Source organism: Monodon monoceros, unplaced genomic scaffold (assembly GCF_005190385.1).
Source record: "Monodon monoceros isolate NGI ecotype Baffin Bay Population unplaced genomic scaffold, NGI_Narwhal_1 Super_Scaffold_14, whole genome shotgun sequence".
Classification (NCBI taxonomy): domain Eukaryota; kingdom Metazoa; phylum Chordata; class Mammalia; order Artiodactyla; family Monodontidae; genus Monodon; species Monodon monoceros.
Window position 1 is genome coordinate 71,897,668 of NW_021703770.1, and position 25,181 is coordinate 71,922,848.

General features: G+C 44.9%; 1 protein-coding gene across 5 annotated transcripts in view; it reads right to left on the reverse strand.

Moving 5' to 3' along the window:
• LYN (LYN proto-oncogene, Src family tyrosine kinase) overlaps window positions 1–25,181 on the reverse strand; it is a 111,254-nt gene that overhangs the window by 71,252 nt on the left and 14,821 nt on the right. Inside the window, exon 1 of one of the 5 annotated variants that reach the window (XM_029222771.1) lies at window positions 5,972–8,110. The exons of 3 other annotated variants lie outside the window; for them this stretch is intronic. The gene's annotated coding sequence lies outside the window, so the exon portion shown is untranslated. Of the gene's footprint in view, window positions 1–5,971; window positions 8,111–25,181 lie in introns of those variants that run through there. One more of the 5 variants, XM_029222768.1, reaches the window with a different exon arrangement.

The following is a 25,181-nucleotide window of genomic DNA, read 5'->3' on the forward strand; positions in this document are numbered from 1 at the left end:
CAACTTGGAAGCTACCAAAACATCCTTTGGTGTGACTGGAGAAACAAACTGTGGTCCATCCAGACAATAGAATAGTATTTATCAATAAAAAGGAGTGAGCTATCAAGCCATAAAAAGACATGGAGAAAACTTAAATGCATATTGCTAAATGAAAGAAGCCAATGTGAAAAAGCTACATACTGCATGATTCCAACTCTATGACATTCTGGAAAAGGCAAAACTATGGAAACAGTTAAAAGTTCAGTGGTTTCCAGCAGTTGAGGGAGAGGGAGAGCTGAATGGGTGGAGCACAGGGGATTTTGGGGGTACTGAACTATTCTATATGACACCGTAATAGTGGACACATGTCATTATACATTTGCCAAAACCCACAGAATGTACAGCCCCGAAAGTGAACCCAATGAAAACAGTGGACTTTTGTTCAGCATAATGTATTAATACCGGCTCATCAATTGTAACAAATGTATCACACTATGCAAGATGTTAATAATTAAGGGAAACCAAGGGGGTGGTGAGTACTACATGGAAAACCCTCTGTACTTTCCACTCAGTGTTTCTGGAAACCTAAAGCTGCCCTACAAAATAAAGTCTATTAATTTTTTAAAAGTATATTGTGATAGAATAGGCATCAAGCCACATACTTTTCAGTGAGTATTTCAGAAAAACGTATCCTCAACTTTGAAAAGGCTATTGCCTTAAAATATTTCTGCTGAGAAAAGTTGTACACAGCTTCCAATGTGCCCCTTCCAGGCACCCAATATTCTCTACAATGATCAAGGGCAGGCTGTTACCTGCTCTGCCTTAATCATTGTGATGTAAAACACAATCGAATTTCATTCCATCTTCTTGACTGAATTCCCAAACGTCTACAATTTTAGCTTGGAAAAATAACTGGCAAGAGGTAGAAGTTCTATTAATGTTTAATAATAAAGTGGTATTCCTAACAATATGCCTGTAGCCATTTACGATAAATGCAAGATACGACTGATTTAGACATAAAAAACGGCAGGCAGAGACGATCTGATAATGCAGCCCTGAGTACACATACATATTCGCATAGTGAACAGGATTCTATCAGAAATTAGTAATCCTGCAGAAGCACCGCTGTCAACCAGTAGTTCAGTGAGTCGATTAAGTAAAAATAGGATGGGTGGTAGATGCGTAAACTACATGGTACCATTCAAGGGACTATTGTAGAGCCACTGAAATTGAGGATAAGAAAGTGGTTGGATCTGGTGACTAAAACTGGATCAGGGATGCTAGGAAGGAGGGGTAGGTGTCTGATGTTTCATGTTAGAGCTTTTTAGTTGTTATGCTTTTTAAATTATGCGCAAGTATCACCTTGAAAGTGATACGCACTCATTTTTAAGGATGGCTAAAAGAATTCTGTGACTAAATTTTTAAAAAATGTTTATAATGTCATTTTTTAACAAAGAGAGGTTAAAATTTAACCTACATTGTGATCACATATGTAGAAAAGAGTTTAGAAGGGAATATGGAAATCAAATTAAATCAAAATGGGGGGAGAATCAGTACAGTGTTATGATATGTGATGGGTTTTTAAATTACAAATTAAAAACAGTTGCTTATTACAATAAAAGAAACTAATTTTTAGAAATTAAAAGAAAAATTATATCAAAGGTAAAATAAAAACACTTTCACACTTCTATGGTCAGTGTTTATTTTTCTCCCTCTCCATTGCCAACAGTGTAGCTATGACAAGCTACACTGTTTTACTTTCATAAAAATATAGTGGTTGAAAAGAAAAAAAGGGACTTCCCTGGGGGTCCAGTGGTTAGGACTCTGTGCTTCCACTGCAGGGGGCAAGCGTTCAGTCCCTGGTGAGGGAACTAAGATCCCACATGCCGCATGGTGTGGCCATACATTAATTAACTAATTAATTAATTAAAAATACAGTGGTTGAATTAAACATGAAGCACAGAGAGCCACTTACTTACGCCAGCCATCTCAATGCAGTATGGCCTCGTAGACTCTGCATGAACTGGGAGGCCAGCGGCCCCAAAGGTGCAGTTTCTGTCCTGCTACCTGGATGGCAGGGCCGCCTCACTTTCCTCCGATGCAGTGGGAGAGGCATCGCATCATCCCCACGGGGCTGGGCTGGAGTTCAGGGGCGTCCAGGGAGACAAAGGCACAGAAGGCCCTTCCTTCCCGTGGCCTGGCTCCCACTCTCACGCCCCGAGCTTGTGGTAAAGTGTGATGGCTAAAAGCCCGGCAACGGCTCTAACCTGGGAGACCAGAGGTCACGGGGGCCAAGACTTCTTTAAACAGAAGAAGTAAGGAAGAGAGAGGACTGGAAACCATTCCCTGGACTAATAAGCTTGAGGACAAAGCCCTGACTTACCCAGAGTAGTGTAGGATCCCAGATGCCGGCAGAGAGGATCACTGCACGCTCACTCCAGCAGTTTAAAAGTGCAAAAGAGGAAACTGAGGCCAGGGCTGGGTCCACAGTTACTTTCTTAAAATAGGTGTGGCCCAGAAGTATCATAAGCTGGAGGAGAAGAAAGAGAAGGCGGAGAACAGGCCTACACCATGGTTCCCAAACGGTGTGCCGAGGCAGCACCCCAGGGCGCCGCGGCGAACCCCCCCCCCCCCGCGTTTCTGGGGGATAGTTCACATTTTCAAGGGAATCACAAGGACCTCTGCTGGACACTGTGAGAACTACTAGCTCTCCCTTAGATTGTGCTGCACCCCCTTCACCCACTCACATCTACCTGAAAGCGGATTCTCTGTGGTGGCTGTGATAAAAAGCAGCTAACCCAGCTAGCGGGAAGCAGCCGCACGGCACAGGGAGATCAGCTCGGTGCTTCGTGACCGCCTGGAGGGGTGGGGTGGGGGGGGGGGGAGGGAGGGAGACGCAAGAGGGAGGGGATATGGGAACATATGTATATGTATAACTGATTCACTTTGTTATAAAGCAGAAACTAACACACCATTGTAAAGCAATTATACCCCAATAAAGACGTTTAAAAAAAAAAAAAAAAGCAGCTATCCCATGAAGATAAACCTGGGTCAGAAAGTGAGGATGGTGGGATCCAACTAAGATGCCAAGAGTTGAGAGGGCGTGTGGCACAGGTACACACCCCCCCTCAGTCATGTCCATGTGGGAGAACAGACAACTGTTGTGTCTTTGCTTTCGGTGGGTGTGTATCATTTTTGCAAACGGTACTACGTCGTTACAACAAATGCAGGTGAAGTGGTTTGGACCCACCTCCCTAGTCACTGGAACTCTTTGGTGCCTCTTCTGCTCTAGGATTGCTGTGAGAAAGTTACTGCGAATGTAATTTTCACTGGCTGTGAACCAAGGGGCTTTGGGAACCCATGCGCCTGCGCCTTTAAAAGGGTCTAGCGCCAGGAGAGCACAGAGCGGGTGGGTGCTGTCACCTGCAGCTGCCAGGCTGAAAGAACAGAGGGTGCGGCCCCTGCAGGTGCGCTTGGGGGGCAGGGGGCGTGGCGGTCTGCCTTTCACGTTGCCTACCCTGCTCCGAGGAGAAACCACTGATTCCCCGGAAGTGCTGACACTGGAGAGGATGCCCCTGGTCACTTTCGGAAAATTTTACACCACTTGGACAGCATGATGGCTCTTCTGTTGAATTTCCATTATTCTTAGTGCAAATTTCACATTTTTCTCACCACCCTCATCACCCAGGCTCCAAAGCTCTGTCATCTCTGTGACATCCAGGTCCCATCTTATCCTCTGGAGTCAGGTCTCCATGAAGCCCTGTCATCTTCACAATGTAACCATGCTGGGTTTCTAGACTTAGGGAAAGGCATGGACCAGATAAACAGTGTCATTCTGACAGTTTTCCCCCACCTTAGTCTTCTTTCTCTACTTTATGATATAATTGACTCAAAGGTCCACTTTAAGTATAACTGTCCTGGGTGGTGCGGTCACCTCCTAGCCGGTCTCTGTGGCATCGGTCTTTTCCCCACTCTTTGCTCGTTTGTGAATTATCATTTCATCATATCATTGAGATTCAAAACCCTTCAGACTGCCTTCTACTATTTACCTGATTAAATGAATGAATACATACATATACTCAGAGGCAAGCTTCAAAACTGATTTGCCTCTCACTCACCGCCTCCCTGCCCACCTCCCTATATTTACATGACATGAATGTAGATCACAAGATCTACTTTATCATCTGTCTGTCTCTCCTTGCGGGGCTGCAAGCCCCATGAAAGTAGAGATTTTTGACAGGTCTGTACCCTGTTGTATTGCCAGCCCAGAGAACAGGGCTTGGCGCTTGGAAATGCGCTATACATGTTCATCATCACATGGAATGCCCAGTAGAATAAATGCTCAAGAAGTGTTAGGCACTATTATCACTACTATACCACCACCTTGAATTCTGCTACCAACACCTCTCCTACTGCCAACAGGATAAAATCTCAAATATTCAACTTGCCCCTCACAGCCCGGCTCCAGTCCACCTCGACACCGACTGTGTCCAGGACAGAAACTTGTATTTATTGACATGGCGGCACCACACTGCCTTCCCCGTATAGGCAAATCCAGCTGATCCTCCAAAGCCACATTCAAACCAAGTCTTGTCTACATTCTTCTCTCCCAGGCTACTTCTCTCCATAATCGATTCGGGACATAGCCGCCAGCCCCGGGATGCCTCTGACGGTCCTGTTTCGTGTGGTTCTGTAACTCTTGCATTGGCTCCTGTTAATGTGTAGGTGGCTCTCTCCTCCATGGAGACTGTAAACTCCTTGAGATACTATATCTGCTCTGCCTCTCACCCTGCTTCCACCGCCGAGACACACGCAGTCCCCCTACCTGGTCACCGTGATGCAGCAACACACCTTCGTTGAATTAAAGTTGAACTTGGAAACCCCATGGACTACAGTTTGCGGTCAGAAGCAGTTCTGTACACAGATCCCATTCTTTTTATTAGCCACAACCTCTCTGGTTTATAACAGATGATCAAAAAATGTTAGTGCCCCAAACTGTTTTAGTTTCAGACGTATCTAGACCATGACAGCCACCAAGATGCCCCCATTCACTGAGAGTCTGCGACCATTTAAAGAATTTGGGCTGAAATCTCTACTTAATAATTTTGCCCAAAATGAAGGAGCCCAGGGCTTTAGGATGAGGAAATTTGGGTCCAATCTGGTTCCTGCATTTATTAAGAGCCATGTAAACATCAGCAAGTTACTTAATTAAACTTCATTCTACTTGGGACTTCCCCGGTGGCGCAGTGGTTACAAATCCACCTGCCAACGCATGGTCACGGGTTCGAGCCCTGGTCTGGGAAGATCCCACATGCCACAGAGCAACTAAGTCCGTGGGCCACAACTACTGAAGCCCACGTGCCTAGAACCCATGCTCCGCAACAAGAGAAGCCACCGCAATGAGAAGCCCGCACACCGCAACGAAGACCCAATGCAGCCAAAAATAAATTTAAAAAAAACAACACGAAATCTAGCACCAATGGGACAATCTGTTTTAAAAAAAAAAAGCCTTCATTCTACTCATCTGTACAATGTAGATAACACTCCTCTTTCAAGGGTTATTGTGAGGATTAAACGCAGGAGCCTAAGTTAAATGCCCCGCCTCAAAAAAGGGAACAATCGGTTACTTCCCGTTTTCCCTCCCTGTCCCCCAAAACAGCGAGAGCCAGATTATAGTGACACTATCGCATGTAAGTGAAGAAAGGCTCATGTGACTTTTGGCACACAAAAAATTGCTAAATAAAAATTGCTAAGGAGGCTTTAGCTCTATACATGTAGCTGAGGAGTGTGGGTTCCGCTGACAACTAAAGCACTGCAGTTTCCACGGCACTGCAGCCGACCTCTAAGGAACCCCACCTCCAACTCCGTCCCAGCCCTCTGTTCCCGTTACTGAAATGGAAGTGGTCCAGATTTCAGACCTCTCCCCATCTCACACTGGGCTCCCCTCAATGAGTCCGCTCAATTCTTTGACTGTCTTTACAGCCTCACTCACCTACTTGGCAGGCAAACGAGTTCCGTATCTGCAGATCTTTCTTTTTCAGTTGGCTTTGAGTCTTTTCTCGGATTTTGTCACCGACAGAGTAAAAACCTGAAGGATTCTATTTTGGGCTTCAAGGCGGTTAGGCTGAAGGACCAAGGGGAACAAAGGAGCAAAGAGCGGGAACGCAACTCAGTCCTGGGTCCTCCACTCCCCAGGTTTACACCAAAGGATAAAGCCACCTCTACCCAGCTTCGGTGCCCTCAGAGCCGAGGCCCAAGCCTGTCAGTGCAGCCACCGTGTCCCGAGTTCCTCCAGCAAAGTGGCCGTTCTCCGCCCATCACCCCTCCACCTCCGGGATGCCCTCCAGCCAGTCTCACGCTGAGCGGGAGAGTCAGGACGGGCACATTCGGCCTTTCAAGCAGCCCCAGGAGGAGGAAGTTTCTTGTTCCCACGGGCCTGGGTTTTTCTCTTTTGGGTGTGTTTTCTCTTTCTGAAACCAGGAAGCTTGATTTGCCTAATGGTCAAACCCAAAAGGATTACAGATTCTTTCTGCAAGAACCCACAGTCCCGTGGTCCATCCCCCACTGTTAAAAGCAGTCTCTTTCCAAACCACCCCGACACAGGGGGGGCTTTCTGTTCTCCCCAGTGAAGCCTGTTCTACGCCATTATTTTGAGGAAAAATACCATATTAACAGATCACTCATGTTTCTGTTTGCCCCCTCTCACCAAAACACTAAAAGTGCAAACACTAAATTATATCTCAATTCCCTAAAGAGACAAAAATCACACTTTCTTTTCCCTCTGCCTCTCAGTGCACTCACTTGGAAACTGAGGCCACTGCCCCCTACCCCCAGGGCCACAGTAGGGTGAGCTGAGCTGGTCCCCAGGGCACCCACTCTGGGAGGGCTCTTGTCAGCATCACTTATGTGCGGTTACCCACAACTGCCTGATTCTTCCCAAAGAATCCTTTCTGCATTTGTCACTCTTAATTCTTTTAAACATATTTTCAGTTGCGCCGGTGAGAGCAGTATGTCCTGTATTTGGTCCTCGATGTAGTGATTAGGCCACGATTCCTAACGTGAGCTAAACATTATAACACCATGGGGGCTTTTAGGGGAAAGGCCCCGGCTCTACCCCAGACCATTTAAATTAGCATCTCTGGGGGTCAGGCCTGGGAGGCAGCATTTTAAAGTCTCCACAGGTGAACAAGTAACTCTAAGACTCTTAGGTAGTGGTGAGTGCATTGCAGAAAAAGCAGGGTAGCAGAAGAGGGAGGGACGGATGGTGGGTGAGCAGGTCTGTGTGAGAACATGCTTAAGCTGAGGACCCCGTGGAAGGAAACGGCCCCGCGGAGTCCCGCATGCGGATCAGAGACGGAATGGGCGGTGGGCTGGGCTGACACAGCATCAGAGGCGGGAAGTCGGCGAGGCGCCATGTCCCCCGAGCACCCTGGCTGCTTCCCACTGCAGACTTGCTTACTCAGCCCTTCCTTCAACTCGGGGCAACTTTTGTGCAATCCCTCAGCTTCCTTCCAGTATTTCCCCCTTTCTGCTTACTATAGCCAGAGGAGGTTTCCATGGAAACCCAAAGAATTTCTACTAATGCCACAGGTTATTCAGTTTAAATTCATCTTACATATGGAGTCATAGTTGACAAACATGGAGCTTCACATCAGGAAATCTGGGGGAATGTGTTACAGCCTAGACCACCGAGTATCCCAAATGTATTCCTCTACCTTGTCTGGACCTCCGTCTTCTCCTCCCTTGTATATCACGTGGGTCAAACTAAACACCCATCTCTTCCAGCTCAAATTCTGTGCATCTGGGGTCATTGTCACTTGTTGAATCTAATGTAGGAAAGACATAGGAGGCACAAATACCTGCAAGACACGGGCCTCTCCCCAAGGAGCCGAGGGGATTAGTCCTGGGGTACGTGGAGGCTAATTTCCCAGGATGCACATACTCGGGGAACTCTTTTCTTCCCTTCTTTCTTCAGTTCATGTCACCAGCTCATTCACACCATCTCCCCCTCCCACACTCCCTCAACTTCACAAGTCTGATAAAATATTATTAGTGTGGGGCTTCCCTAGTGGCGCAGTGGTTGAGAGTCCGCCTGCCGATGCAGGGGACACGGGGTTCATGCCCAGGTCCGGGAAGATCCCACATGCCACAGAGCGGCTGGGCCCGTGAGCCATGGCCGCTGAGCCTGCGCGTCCGGAGCCTGTGCTCCGCAACGGGAGAGGCCACAACAGTAAGAGGCCCGCCGCGCACCGCGATGAAGAGTGGCCCCCGCTCGCCACAACTAGAGAAAGCCCTCGCACAGAAAGGAAGACCCAACACAGCAAAAATAAATAAATAAATAAATAAACTCCTACCCCCATCATCTTCTTTAAAAAAAAAAAATTATTAGTGTATGCACTGTGTAGAAACATTTAAGGAGCAGTTTCAAAGCATGACTCTCCCTGACCTCAGTCATCACCCCAAATTACCAAAACCTGGTCTTTTATTTTTCTGTCTGTACACACACACACACACACACACACACACACTGTTACCATCCCCACATCTCTAGTTTAGAGCCAGACAGAGGTCAGTGTGTGCTCGTTTCTCAGGGGTGGGGCATCGTGACATTCAGCACACGATGAGGGATTTATGTCTTCCTTCACATCTGGTGCTCAGGAATCACATCAAAGGCAGGACACCCATTTGGAGCCATTGTTCCAGTGTAAGTGTCTACACCGCTGCCCTCTGATGTAAACGCACGGCTCCATTGCTCTATGATCTACACTCTGCCCATGCCTTCCTGAGTGGTGTCATGTTTGGAAATCAGGCATAAATCTTTCAAAATCACCCAAAGTAATCTGATAATGTCCAGAAGAAGCAGAAAGTTTCTCCTGAGAAGCACGATTTTTAAATGAGAAAAGAGCATCCGATGGGAAACACAGCCTCATCAGTTCTAATCTACTGGCTTTAAATAGCTAACGTCTATTTAACTCTTACTGTGTACCTGGTACTGTGTCAAGCACTTTACGTGGACTGTTTCATTCAGTACTTAGGACAATCCTTCATATACAACTATCATCTCCATTTAACAGATGAGAAAGTTGAGGCTTAGGCAGGTAAAGTAACTTTTCCAAGGTGACGGAGGCAGTAAACAATGGAGCCAGAGTTGACCTGCTCGCTTTCGGGTAAGCACCATTTGCCCAAGAAATCCCGAGAGTCCACATTTGAGCACACGCGGTGAAAGCGAGGACCACCGTGCCCCACTGCCCACCCAGAATGGCTGCCCTCTGGGAGTGCGTGAGACCGGCTGTCGGATACTGGCAGGTAGAGGGATCCTTAGTGGGTGGGGTGAGGCTGGCAGAGGACAGGAGCAGGAAAGAGCGATTACAGAATACACCTGTTCAGGGCAGAAATGGGCGGATACAAACATCTACTCAAGAAATGTTACAAGTCCCCTCCTGATGCTTTACAGAAGAAGACAGAGTCAACATTTCTGAGCTGGAGAGGACTGAAGAAGTCATCTAGGCCAGCAACCTCAGCATCTCCTGGCAACGGCTTAGAATGGCCAACTCCCAGCTGGACCTCGGGCATCACTGTCTCGTCTCTAAAACAAGGAGGCTGGACTAGTGAATCAGTGATTCTGGAACTTCAGCAGGTGTAAGAATTGCTGGAGGGTTTTCTCGACCTCAGGTTGCTGGTTCCACCCACAGAGGGTCTGATTATGCAGATCTGGGGTGGGGGCGGGGAACTGGCGTTTCTAACCAGAGGCTTGAGGATGTCTGGAACGGCAGAACGAAATCGTAAAAGATCAGGCAAAGAACGGTAAGAGTTGCAGTGGAAAGAAGGCTGCGTCCAGTTCTAGAATTCAGAGAGCTCGGACAGCCGCAATGCACTGTGATGGAAACACATTTCCACAAGGAAGAACAGATAACTGACTAGGCTTTAAGTCAAGGTACAGCCTCAGTCAACCCATGTTTAATATACGAATTATAAAATGGATCTTTTCATCTAATTAACAAACCCATCTCTACTCCCTGTCTATTTGGACGTCATTCAATTATCGCAATTCAAAGCAGGAGAAACCTCAGGCACACAGAGGGCTGAGAGCCCCTCCAAGTCCAGTGGCCCTGGATCCCCCGACACGAATCCACTGCCACTGTTCACCTTCTCTGCATCTGTTTGAAACAGCTCCTCTGTTACAAACAAAACGAACAAGGTCAGGGGGTGAAACAAACAAAACAGCAGCTGCCTTGATCTTTCTTCCTTCACCAAGTAGGTACATCTTCGGGATTTTGTTCTGAGATGGCTTTTTCTCATGTCTGGGAGGCGAGAGGGAGGCTGGCGGGAAAGAGGTACAAACAGCACAACCACCACGGAGACTGTTGTCTGGATTCCCAGTAAAATTCTGGAACGGAGGCCCCAGGGCCCCAGGGCTTGGGCTGGTGGCTGGATGCCTGCAGATGGTCTTGGCAGGGCCCAGTCAAGGCTGCTGGTCGGCCTGACCCATGCACATGGTCCCTCCCTCTCTGAGCCCCAAAGGGGCCTGACACTCTCACACGTGGAAACAGGGGCACTCTCGCTTTTTCTTCTCCACTGTCACTTGAAGGGAACATCAGCTCCCTAAGGTATGGGCTCATCCCAGCAGGTTTCAAGTTAATACATAAAACACTTACAGGGAGCAGAGGGCTGGCCTCCTGAGGACACACTCAGTGTTCCCCGAGCCCCTGAGAATTAGGGCCTGGACCCCCCGACTTACCTCAGAACCCTACACTACCAACAGAGCTGAACTGAAAACTCTCCAGGGGCTTCCCTGGCGGTCCAGTGGTTAGGACTCCACGCTTCCACTGCAGGGGACACAGGTTCGATCCCTGGTTGGGGAACTAAGCTCCCGCATGCTGTGTGGTACGGCCGAAAATAAAGGAAAAAATTAAAATAAAAAACCTCTCCAACCTGGCTTTCCTTCCTCTTGCTTTCCCTTTACCATTCTCCCGCCACCCCCTGACACACACACACACACACACACACACTCAGACTCACACTCAAGTACACACACACTCGCACTCACACACACACCATCCGCCATGCTGCACGCTGCTATTTCCAGTTACCTTTCCAAAAACAACGACAGCTCTCTTCCCCGTTTCCTCATTCCTCACAGGACAGAGCTTGGCAAGAATCGCCCTTCACGACAACCTACATCCTGGGCTTCATAAGCCGCTTGCATCACCCCGACACACCCTGTGGACCAGCCCCATGGAAACCCAATCCTGAGGCCTCCATCCTCCTCTGAACCATCGCACCTGCTTCTTCCTGGAATAACACCCGCCCTCCCCCGCTCCGCCCGCCCCATAAGGAGCCTCCTTCTTCTTGTTTCACATGAAGCATTTCAAATCCCACGTCCTGTGTGTAAAGCTGTCCTGAGCTGCCAGGCAGAACTGCCCATCCCTCCAGCCTCATCTCTTATCCACGTAGCACCCTCAGTGCCCAGGACGCTGCCAAGCCCATCAGCAAACACTCAACAAACTTTGATGAACTATTTAACTAATACAATCATTTATGTCCAATTATTTCCCCTTCAGCCTCTCAAAAGGCTCTTTCACTCACACCTTCAAGATAGTTGCAATTCAACAATTATTATTTTTTTTATAATCAATTAATTTATTTTTGGCTGTGTTGGGTCTTCGTTGCTGCACGCAGGCTTTCTCCAGTTGCAGCGAGTGGGGGCTACTCTTGGTTGCAGAGCACGGGCTCTAGGCATGCGGGCTCAGTAGTTGTGGCTCGCGGGCTCTAGAGCACAGGCTCAGTAGTTGTGGCGCACGGGCTTAGTTGCTCTGCAGCATGTGGCATCTTCCCGGACCAGGGCTTGAACCCGTGTCCCCTGCACTGGCAGGAGGATTCTTAACCACTGCACCACCAGGGAAGTCCCAACGATTATGTTTTAATTCTTTCACTAAAGCCAGTGTTTTCCAGATTTGCTAGTTCACAAGAATGACTGAGATTATTGTTAAAAATACAGATTCTTGGGCCCTGCTCTAGGCAGACCCCTGAATCCGAATCCACATGGAGAGTGTGGGCATTTGTAGCAAACAGTACAGGTAATTCTTATACTGATTTTGACTAAGGGCACATTTTGCTCCCCACTAAAATGTGAGCCGCTTTGGAAAGAGAGGAACATAGTAAACTCTATTGACTATTCATACCTTAATGTGAATCTCTGGTAAAATGCTTTATTAAAAGATTTAAATAGAAGGGACGGAGAAAAAGAAAAGTCATGGGATAGGCCCGGTTTTGATTTTTGCAAAACATCCTCTGGATATGAGGCCACTTTACAGCCAAACCCTCTGTAATCAAAATACTTATCTAGTCAAGTGGCTTCTTCCTATATAAGAATAAAGTCAAGGTGAATGAACTTTTTACAGGGGCTACTTTAAAAGAAATTATAATACTTGTAGCCCGTTTTTTTAAAGATGTATCTTTTTAAATCAGGAAATGTAATATCACAGCTCGTGTACTCTTGTTTTCCCCTCATAATGATAGAATTTCATGTTTAGGCTAAAATTTCAGAAAATACTTAAGTGCAGCCATGCACTTAATTGTAATGTTGGATCTTATCATTGTAATGTTGGGTCTAATTGTAATGTTGGGTTTTATAAAAGTTGCAACTAAGACACTTTTGTGTCCGGTTTACCTCGGCTGTCCTTGGTCGCCCACATAACCACTTCATTGCAAAACCTGTCTTGTTTCATTATGCCTATCGATGGATCCTTAAAGACACATTGCAAAAGAGGCACACAGAAATCTGTTACATAATGAAATAGAAATATTCTTTAGTCCAATTCCTAGGAAGTACATTTCTTTCTTCCACTGTTTCTCTTAGCAGCAGCTTAGCTGGGGTCTAAATATTCATCTAGAAAATAGCTTGTCCCAGTCACACTGTGTCCTGAATTGCCTATGTCTCTCTTCCATTGGAGCAGAGAACAGGGGAGGGGGAGGAGAGACGGCCGGAGGGGTGGGCCTGGACGGGGCACCAAGAAACGTCCACGTCTTCCTGTTTACACGCCCTTAAATAAGGCTTGTCGGCCTCACAACGCACATGCTTCCCTCCCTCATCTTCTCCAGCCCAGTAAAGGGCCCCCCAGGTGCTGAGGTTGGAAACCCAGAAGTCACCCGAGGTTCCTCTTTGTCTCCCCAGATCCAGCTCATCAGCAAAGTCTCCCCGTGGACATTCACCACCCGTCCCCAGTCTCCCCACCTTCTGCTCCGCCACCATGGCCTTTCACTGCCAGAGGAAATGCAGGACATCCAGTTACACTGGCATTTCACGGAAATGGCTAATCATTTTTTAATATAAGTATGTCCCCAATATTGCACGAGATATACTAAAACTTCATTCATTGCATACCTGATATTTAAGTTTAATCTGGCACTCTGTATTTTTATTTGCTAAAGCTGGTGACCCTATCTGCCCCGCATTCCCTACAGGGCCAGATCTTTATCTGTTGATTAAAGTCCTTCCACAGTTTTGTTCAGAAATAAGATTTAAGCTCTTTACCGAGGGCTTCAGGGCCCTTGGCTGGAGAAGGCAGGAGAGGTTGGAGACGCCCTCTGTCTGCCTGTTTACCCTCTCTCACCCTTATGCTTTGGCCATCAGAAACCTCGTTCTTCTCTGCAGACACCCAAGCTCATCCCCACCTCAGGTCCTTTGCACTTGCTGTCTCCTCAGCCTAGAGCCCTCCCCCGCTGGGTGTCTCCCACTCTCTTCATCACAGCCCAGAAACCCCACGCTCCCCTGGCAACCTAGCCAAAGCAGCACCCCTGACCCCCGTGCGCCCTCCATCGCAGTACTTAAACTTTCTGCAAAGCCCTTCATCCAACCTGGAAGCAGTTACTGGTGTCTGGTCTCTTTGTCCTGACTGGCAATGCCTGCACCTCAAGAGCAGAGCCTGTCTCTTGTTCCCTGTCTCCAGAGCACCTGACCTGAACCCGGCATTGAATTGTCCCTCTAAGACCTATTGCTGATGAATGAATGAATGAGTTTCCCGCCTGTGAAATGAGATTTCCTTACATTCTAAGCAGTCTTCACTTTGGCATGTTCAGCTTTCATGATAATATGCTGACATCCCTAAACAACCTTTCCTGCCCCAGACTCAGACTTTTCTCCATCAAAAAGCGAATGCACGGTTGCATGGTGTTGCTGCTTTGCCCCTCCGAGTTCAGTCACCAGGAGCCCTGTCTCAGTCAGTACCCGGTGCAGTGCGTTACTTGGGTGTTTCATTGTATTTTAAACCGGTAATTAAAAAAAAATTTAGCGGAAAGCCAGAAGACCGAGGTGTTGATATGAATGCTATAAAAAGCGACAAGATGAAAATTACAAGATAGGTTGAAAGCAGGGACTCTTCAGCCTTAAGCAAAACCCTCTTTTTGGTGCAAGCTCGTCGCCTTATCGTGAAGAACGTGCACGCAGCTTGAGACCACGGGTGAAATGCTGAACGTATATTGATAACTGAGTCTAAACAGGACTATGTAATTTCGAAATGGTACAAATTGTTCAGCTGTCCGGGAATGGAAGCCCTTATCACATACGACTCTATTTCTGGCTTTCGGGCTTAGGAGAGGGCAAAGGATCTGCTGCGGACCGTCTGCGGCACAGCTGAAAAGCAAGGCAGAGGGTCCTCACGCTGCGGCGTATGACGACCCCTCCTGTTACTTTGTAATCCTCTTGATTCCTGGCAATTGTTGGAGTCTCTGAAGAAGAAAAACCTGAAGTTTTCGTTTGGACTCTTCCGGGCTGCTAGAGGAGTAGAATGTTGGCAGTGGTCATCCAGGCCCTCTGGGCTGTTTAGATCGGCAATTTGAAGGCGGGCCAGGAAACCACAGGACACAGGAGGCAGGGAAGTGCCTAAGGCCCCGTGTTGGGTGGGAGAACCCGTGAACTGACTCCAGCAAGAAGAAAGAAGACACACAAACACACACGCTAACCAGAAGCAATCGTTCCAGGAAGTCGTGCAAAATGCTCCCCATTTCAAGATTCTGAATGCTCACAGGGTTTCTTTAACCGTCTAACAGAGTTGTGAGAGATACAGGCACCTGTTTTCTTTGAGAAAAGCTTGGAAATGGACCAGGCCGAGTCCTCACACGGGGACCACTTGGCGTTCAGCACACGTGCACGAAAGCCTTCCTCCCATGGATGCTGGGGGAGGGCGATGAGTAAGACCGTCTCCATCCTCGGGAGCTCGGGGCCAGTGGGAGAAGCAGGCAAATCGACACTGACTCTGATGGGGCAGGTGCCCAGCCGAGGTGTGTGCCGTGCGCCTCGGGGCCGCAGAGGGAAGTAGACGGTCCTGCGCGTCCAGGCTGGCTTCCCGCACGCATGAGGCCAACGCCTCAGTTCCAGCTGAACTGACCTCACCATATGACAGTGTTTTTAGTTTGCTTTTCTTTCTGAGGCAAAATGCATACAGAATGTTCTGGAGATGAATGGTGATGATGGTTGCAGAACACTGTGAATGTTCTTAATGCCACAGAACACTTAACAATGGCTAAGAGGGAATTCCCTGGTGGTCCAGTGGTTAGGACTCTGCGCTTTCACTGCCGAGGGCCCGGGTTCGATCCCTGGTCAGGGAACTGAGATCTTAACACGCCGCACGGAGCGGCCAAAAAAATAAAAATTAAAACATTTTAAAAAAATTAAAAAGATAAATATGGTTAAGATGGTAAATGTTGTGTTAGGTCTATTTCACCACAATAAAAACAAACAAGAAAAATAAAGTTTAATTATTACCCCCCCAAAATGTGTACACAGTGAAATGCACAGATCTTAAGTACTGTACGAGATGGGTTTTGGTAGATGTCTCCACCCACATTCCCGCCTTCCAAAACAAGACACAAAACAGCACTATCACCTCAGTCCCCTTGTGACCCTTTCCAAGTCACGCATTCCCCATGATCACTGTTTTTGACCCTCACGGAAAGGAAGTCAGACAGTACACATTTCTTTCTGTCTGACTTATTTCACTTAATATAGTGTTTTGGAGATTCAACCAGTTGCTGTATGGAGAAATATCTTTTTCTGGTTCAAGTAGTCCCATTTTATGAATATATCATCCAGATTTATTGAACCACTCTTCTGATAATGAATATTTGAGGATTTCTAGGGGTTTTGTTTTTATATATATATTATGAAAAGAGCTGCTATATACATCACTGTACACATCTTTTTGTGGACATCTGCTTTCATTTCTCTTGCATAAATACCTAGAAGTGGAAAGGCTTGGCTGTGAGGCATCGGTATGTTGAATTTTATAAGAAATCGCCTAAGGGCTTCTTGCAGTGGCTGGACCATTTCCACTCCAGTCTCCCCACAATCTCGCCAGCACGCTGGGATTGTCAGCATTTTTTTTTTTAACGGACCGTGATGGCTCACTGAACCAGCATGGATGATGCCGAGAGAAGGGTAACAGCCCTCAGACAGGGCTACTGGTTTCCCGGAGGGCTGCTCCTTCCATCCAGGCCGGAGGGCTACCACCCCTGGCTCAGCTGGAGTTTAAATGGGGTTCATTTATTTTCTTTCCTTTTCTTTTTTTTAACAAACCACTTTCGCATACTCTTTCACAACCAATCCTGATAAGAATTCTAACAGATGGCGAAAGAGCAGCTCGAAGACGGGGTAATTGACCCAGGGTTCACAGGGAAGACCTCGCCATCCCAGCCCTCTGCCTGAACAGGTGCCCCATCTCTGAGACTTTGGTCGATCTGGAGGTAAAAAGAAAAAGAACAACAACAACTGAACGAGTTATGACGGCACTATGCTACTTCCCGGGTCCTACCACGTACCACCTTCTCACTCGTGGGTGGCTTTGATGGACCCTCAGTTCTGCAGAGGTCACGAGCGACCCTTGAAACCTCCTCTGTGTCCCGGCGAGAGGTAAGTGGTGCCCCAGCACAAGGGAGACGCTCCGGGCCTGAGTATGAGGTCCCCCACCGGAGCAGGAGGGGCTCTGTGTACCGACACAGCTCACAACACAGCCAAGACATGCTGTTTTGGAGGGTGAGGCTCTCCCAACAGGTAGGGCGTCCCGCCCAGATGCTTCTCAAGTGTGGGAGGAGACTGGGGTTAGCAGGCCCTCTAATCCCAGGAGATTCGCCACCCTCCTAACTGGTACCCAGTGTGGTCGCCTCTCCTCAAGGGACGGGGAGCTATTCTGGGCACATATCGGCTCTTGGGACATCTGACGTTCTGAGATGACCATCCAAATTCACTGATCTGAACATTATCCCCTAACAGCCCACAAACTCCACAACGGCTGGATCTGGTCAAACGGTTCAACCTTGGTACACAAGCGGGGTGTCAGGAGAGCTCTAAAAAGCAGTGATGCCTGGGTCCCCCACTGTCCCCATTTCATTGGTTGGGGTGCAGCTTGGGCCTGGGGAGGATTAAATGCTCCTCCATTGACTCTAGTGAGCAGCCAGGGCTGAGGACCACTAGAAAAGCCCTGCTCTGAAAAAGAATTCACAATCCAATAGTGTTGGGATCCTTTTATCAAATACTGAACTCCTCGCCAGAACTGAAATCATAGCAATGGACGTGTCATAGATGGTTTAACTTCAGATGCCCTGTTGGCTAGCTGTGACACAAGCTATCCCGTATGTAATTACAGTTCCATGCCCTTATGCCAGAGTGGCGTTGGAATTTATCCACTGCCAACCTAACCCCATACCCAACTCAAACCAGAAAAAAATGCTCTGGAGGGGGAAAAAAAAAGGCTCTGACTGATGAATGGAACCCACTATTGAAAATTTGCTAGTGCAGTAAAGTTGACCTTCCTATCATAATTAGGCTTCTGTGAACATTATTTTTGCTCTATAAACCTGATGGCCCCAAATGGAAAGTTATTCAGTCCTGGATTTGGTTACACTCTAGCCATAAAGAAAATGGTAGTATTTACAAAGTATTAGCTTTGGGGTACATTTTATGAAAAATATAATTCGCTTATACTTATCTCAGGTTTATCTATTACAAAACTATCACTATTTATTCCTTTATTTCAAGAGTCATTCTACCTTATTGTTTATAATCAGCACTCAGAGAACAAATGCTCATGACTGATAAAGCAATACGACTTCAAGTTTCAAACCCCAAGATCTACATAAAGGATAAAACACTATAAATTCTACATAAACAAACAATAGTGAGGCAACCATCACTTACAAGTGTGAAAGTCTCAATAAGCCCAATAAATTCAGATTAGACCATCAACACAGAAACAGAAAGAACACAGAGTAAAGAACAGCTTCCTAGGAAATAATTTATCCCCTGATCTTAAAAGTAAAACTCAGAACAGCAGAAAACTTTTAACCGGTTTATTTCATGAAACACTGGCGATCAAAAACATATGTACAGTTGACCCTTGAACAATGTGGAGTTAGGGCTGTTGACTCCCTCACAGGGGAAAATCCACGGTAACTTTACAGTCAGACCCCATACCCGTGTTTCTGCATGCTCGGATTCAAGCAAGGCAGATGGCATAGTACTGCAGTATTTACTGCTGAAGGTAGTCCAGGTATAAGTGGAGCCATGCAGTTCCAACCCATGTTGTTCAAGGCTCAACTGTAATTCAATTCATTATTCTTCTCTTGTTGAGGTTTAGTACATCTTGTTCAACTTCACCCCACAAGTCTGGCACACAGGAGGCTTAGTAATTTTCCCTGTTCCCCACGAGCTCACGTTGTTCTCTTGAAGATATTAAAGAAACAGTCAAAGAGGGGCTCCATCTAACATCTGCTCTTCTGTTCGTACAAACGTGACGAGGCATTTTCTGAAATGATGACACATCGTCACTCACTCATTTGGCTTTTCTCACCCCAGGTTCATTCCTGTGTCTGTCTAGGAATGAGTCCATTACGAGCCTGGGGTAGTTTATTCCCTAAATCATGGTCCTAATGCCCTTTTTGGCTTAGGTTCTTCTCATCTGTTTCTCTTTGGTTGAGCCAGGAAGTGCAATTAGACAAAGACTTAGCACGAGCTACTCAACTAGGAGTTCTCTCCTGCTGCATCCAGCCCGGCCTCTGAAAGATCTCAAGTTCGTGGCTGGTCCTGGATGGAGCAGTGGTTCTACGGCCTGAAGGTTCTTACAAGACTAGCAATGGGCCCAAACTGTCAAGCAACGGGGTTTATTTCAGTGTATGACCCATGTTCCTTCTGGATCGGCATGGAAAATATGGATACAAGACTCTGCCGGCTCCACCCTCATCCCCACAGAAAGCAACAATGACACACCACGTCTGCCAACACCCAGCCTTCAGGTACCATATTTGGGGACTTCTGGGAAATCCCCAGAAGTGTCTCTAGCCAGGCCCAAGAATGAGCACAGGACTGACGGAGAGATTAAACAGCAACGTTTATGCTAAAGTCAACGTCAAAACACTTCTGCTTATACCAACTTCATCAAGACCAGAGAAAACTGGGGTTTTACTTAAAGAGTCACCTGACACCCCAGGAATGAAAGGAAATAGAGGGATCCTAATACATTTTCCGTTCTAAAGAAAAAGTTAAAGTCTTATCCGCTTTTCACTTCTTTTCGGAGAGCTATCATTCAGAAATGGAAATAGTCATTCAGGAGCCATGCAGGAGACATCGGGCAAGGGGTACCGAAGTGCCGAGTGAAAACACTGGCTGGATAGTTGACATGCTTTCCAGGGAATAAACCGGTTTAGCCCCAGCTTAACCATCGATGATCTTAAACTCATTGCTGCAAATGTCACAAAGAACAGAGGAAGGGAATGGGCCGAGTCATTGCTGTATGACTCACCTGATCTGATCCGTACATTCTTTGCCTATTATCCGACCCTTTGCCATTAGCAATCTATTAAGTACAATCTTAATAACCTTTCAAGTACAGCTTTGAAGCTGTTTTTTAGAGAGTTATGAGAACGTAAGATAATGCTTAATAGGAAGAAAAACACAAGCTGGATAAGTATTGAGCAAAAGAAAAATGTGGGGTAACTTCTGGAGAAAAGGCTAATCCAATCATGATTCAAACTTAGCTATAAAACAAATGATTTGCTTTGCTTTGACAGCAGAGGAAAATCATTCTTTCCCAACAAATGGCGACCAGGATAATAGGGAGAAATCGAGTCGCCAGCTGAAGTTAATGCACATAAATCCAACTGGCTTAATCCTGATCATGCTTTAAAGTCTTAATGTTTAGATTTTCAGTGCGATTTCAAAGAATTTTTTTCTTTGTCTTTGCAAGCGGTGATGATAGTAAGAATGACACCAAGTTGTCAGAACTGGGGTGGAGTCTTTCTAGCTTTGGCTCTACTACTGGTTTTGAGTGTCAGGCCTTTCTTCTCCCGCGAGTCAGAGAGGTTGCACCTTGGATTCATGTACTAGTAGAGTTGGGCTTGAGAGCCAGACTTCCTGAGTTCAAGTTTGAGCTCCACCCCACAGAGACATGATATTGGGCAAGTTAATTAACCTTTATTTACCTGAAAAAAAGGGGATAGTAACTGTATCGATTTCATAAGGTTGTAAGGATTAAGTGAATAAAAACTTAGCAAGTGTTTAGAATAATGAATGACGCACAGCCTGTGCCCAGTAAACGTCTCTGCCCCATATTTATTATTAGTCTCCCAGGAGGAATCACATTCCTGTGTTTACATTTAAGTTAATGTATAAAGTCAACGTGATAAACTATCAAGGATATTACCGCTCTTAGATAGCCTCATCCACCAGAAGGCAGAGAGCAGAAGAACTATAATCCTGCAGCCTGTAGAACAAAAACCACGATCACAGAAAGACAGACAAGATGAAAAGGCAGAGGGCTATGTACCAGATGAAGGAACAAGATAAAACCCCAGAAAAACAACCAAATGAAGTGGAGATAGGCAACCTTCCAGAAAAAGAATTCAGAATAATGATAGTGAAGATGATCCAGGACCTCGGAAAAAGAATGGAGGCAAAGATCGAGAAGGTGCAAGAAATGTTTAACAAAGACCTAGAAGAATTAAAGAACAAACACCTAGAAGAATTAAAGAACAAACAAACAAAGATGAACAACACAGTAACTGAAATGAAAAATACACTGGAAGGAATCAATAGCAGAATCAACTGAGGCAGAAGAATGGATAAGTGATCTGGAAGACAGAATGGTGGAATTCACTGCTGTGGAACAGAATAAAGAAAAAAGAATGAAAAGAAATGAAGACAGCCTAAGAGACCTCTGGGACAACATTAAACACAACAACATTTGCTTATAGGGGTCCCAGAAGGAGAAGAGAGAGAGAAAGGACCAGAGAAAATATTTAAAGAGATTATAGTTGAAAACTTCCCTAACATGGGAAAGGAAATAGCCACCCAAGTCCAGGAAGCACAGAGAGTCCCAATCAGGATAAACCCAAGGACAAAAATGCCGAGACACATAGTAATCAAATTGACAAAAATTAAAAACAAATAAAAATTATTGAAAGCGACAAGGAAAAAATAACAAATAATATACAAGGGAACTCCCATAAGGTTAACAGCTGATTTCTCAGCAGAAACTCCACAAGCCAGAAGGGAGTGGCATGATATATTCAAAGTGATGAAAGGGAATAACCTATAACCAAGATTACTCTACCCAGCAAGGATCTCATTCAGATTCGATGGAGAAATCAAAAGCTTTACAGACAAGCAAAAGCTAAGAGAATTCAGCACCACAAAACCAGCTCTACAACAAATGCTAAAGGAACTTCTCTAAGTGGGAAACACAAGAGAAGAAAAGGACATACAAAAACAAACCCATTAACAGTTAAGAAAATGGCAATAGGAACGTACATATTGATAATTACCTTAAACGTGAATGGATTAAATGCTCCAACCAAAAGACACAGGCTCGCTGAATGGATACAAAAACAAGACCCATATATATGCTATCTACAGAGACCCACTTCAGACCTAGGGACACATACACACTGAAAGTGAAGGGATGGAAAAAGATATTCCGTGCAAACGGAAATCAAAAGAAAGCTGGAGTAGCATTACTCATATCAGATAAAATAGACTTTAAAATAAAGAATGTTACAAGAGGCAAGGAAGGACACTACATAATGATCAAGGGATCAATCCAAGAAGAAGATATAACAATTATAAATATATATGCACCCAACATAGGAGCACCTCAATACATAAGACAACTGCTAACAGCTCTAAAAGAGGAAATCGACACTAACACAATAATAGTGGGGGATTTGAACACCTCACTTACACCAATGGGCAGATCATCCAAACAGAAAATTAATAAGGAAACACAAGCTTTAAATGATACTACAGACCAGATAGACTTAATTGATATTTATAGGACATTCCATCCAAAAACAGCAGATTACACTTCCTTCTCAAGTGCACATGGAACATTCTCCAGGATAGATCACATCTTGGGTCACAAATCAAGCCTCAGTAAACTTAAGAAAATTGAAATCATATCAAGCATCTTTTCTGACCACAATGCTGTGAGATTAGAAATCAATTACAGGGACAAAAACGTAAAAAACACAAACACATGGAGGCTAAACAATACATTACTAAATAACCAAGAGATCAAAGAGGAAATCAAGAAATACCTAGGGACAAATGACAACGAAAACACGGTGATCGAAAACATATGGGATGAAGCAAAAGCAGTTCTAAGAGGGAAGTTTACAGCAATACAAGCCTACCTCAAGAAACAAGAAAAATCCCAAATAATCTAACCTTACACCTAAAGGAACTAGAGAAAGAAGAAGAAATAAAACCCAAAGGTAGTAGAAGGAAAGAAATCATAAAGATCAGAGCAGAAATATATGAAATAGAAACAAAGAAAACAATAGCAAAGATCAATAAAACTAAAAGCTGGTACTTTGAGAAGATAAACAAAGTTGATAAACCATTAGCCAGACTCATCAAGAAAAAGGAGAGAACTCAAATCAATAAAATTAGAAATGAAAAAGGAGAAGTTACAACAGACACCACAGAAATACAAAGCATCCTAAGAGACTACTACAAGCAGCTCTATACCAATAAAATGGACAACCTGGAAGAAATGGCCAAATTCTTAGAAAGGTATAACCTTCCAAGACTGAACCAGGAAGAAATAGAAAATATGAACAGACCAATCACAAGTAATGAAATTGAAACTGTGATTAAAAATCTTCCAACAAACAAAAGTCCAGGACCAGATGGCTTCACAGGTGAATTCTATTAAACATTTAGAGAAGAGCTAACACCCATCCTTCTCAAACTCTTCCAAAAAATTGCAGAGGAAGGAACACTCCCAAACTCATTCTATGAGGCCACCATCACCCTGATGCCAAAACCAGAAAAAGATACTACGAGAAAAGAAAATTACAGACCAGTATCACTGATGAATACAGATGCAAAAATCCTCCACAAAATACTAGCAGACAGAATCCAACAACACATTAAAAGGATCATATACCATGATCAATTGGGATTTATCCCAGGGATGCAAGGATTCTTCAATATATGCAAATCAATCAATGTGATAAACCATATTAACAACTTGAAAAATAAAAACCAAATGATCATCTCAATAGATGCAGAAAAAGTTTTTGACAAAATTCTACACCCATTTATGATAAAAACTCTCCAGAAAGTGGGCATAGAGGGAACCTACCTCACCATAATAAAGGTTGTATACAACAAACCCACAGCAAACATCATTCTCAATGGTGAAAAACTGAAAGCATTTCCTCTAAGATCAGGAACAAGACAAGGATGTCCACTCTCGCCACTATTATTCAACATAGTTTTGGAAGTCCTAGCCATGGCAATCAGAGAAGAAAAAGAAATAAAAGGAATACAAACTGGAAAAGAAGAAGTAAAACTGTCACTGTTTGCAGATGACATGATCCTATACGTGAAGAATCCTAAAGATGCCACCAGAAAATTACTAGAGCTAATCAATGAATTTGGTAAAGTTGCAGGATACAAAATTAATGCTCAGAAATCTCTTGCATTCTGATGAAAAATCTGAAAGAGAAATTAAGGAAACACTCCCATTTACCACTGCAACAAAAAGAATAAAATACCTAGGAATAAACCTACCTAGGGAGACAAAAGACCTGTATGCAGAAAACTGCAAGACACTGAAGAAAGAAATTAAAGATGATATAAACAGATGGAGAGATATACCATGTTCTTGGATTGGAAGAATCAATATTGTGAAAATGATTATACTACCCAAAGCAATCTACAGATTCAATGCAATCCCTATCAAACTACCACTGGCATTTTTTACAGAACTACAACAAAAAAATCTTAAAATTTGTATGGAGACACAAAAGACCCCAAAAAGCCAAAGCAGTCTTGAGGGAAAAAAAACGGAGCAGGAGGAATCAGACTCCCTGACTTCAGACTATACTACAAAGCTACAGTAATCAAGACAATACGGTACTGGCACAAAAACAGAAACATAGATCAATGGAACAGGATAGAAAGCCCAGAGGTAAACCCACACACCTATGGTCAACTAATCTATGACAAAGGAGGCAAGGATATACAATGGAGAAAAGACAGCCTCTTCAATAAGTGGTGCTGGGAAAACTGGACAGCTACATGTAAAAGAATGAAATTAGAACATTCCCTAACACCATACACAAAAATAAACTCAAATGGATTTGAGACCTAAATGTAAGATGGGACACTATAAAACTCTCAGAGGAAAACATAGGAAGAACACTCTTTGATATAAATCACAGCAAGATCTTTTTTGATCCACCTCCTGGAGTAATGGAAATAAAAACAAAAATAAACAAATAGGACCTAATGAAACTTAAAAGCTTTTGCAAAGCAAAGGAAACTACAAACAAGACGAAAAGACAACCCTCAGAGCGGGAGAAAATATTTGCAGATGAATCAACGGACAAAGGATTAATCTCCAAAATATATAAACAGCTCATGCAGCTCAATATTAAAAAAACAAACAACCCCATCAAAAAATGGGGAGAAGACCTAAATAGACATTTCTCCAAAGAAGACATACAGATGGCCTTGAGGAACATGAAAAGTTGCTCAACATTACTAATTATTAGAGAAATGCAAATCAAAACTACAATGAGGTATCACCTCACACCAGTTAGAATGGGCATCATCAGAAAATCTACAAACAGCAAATGCTGGAGAGGGTGTGGAGAAAAGGGAACCCTCTTGCACTGTTGGTGAGAATGCAAATTGATACAGCCAC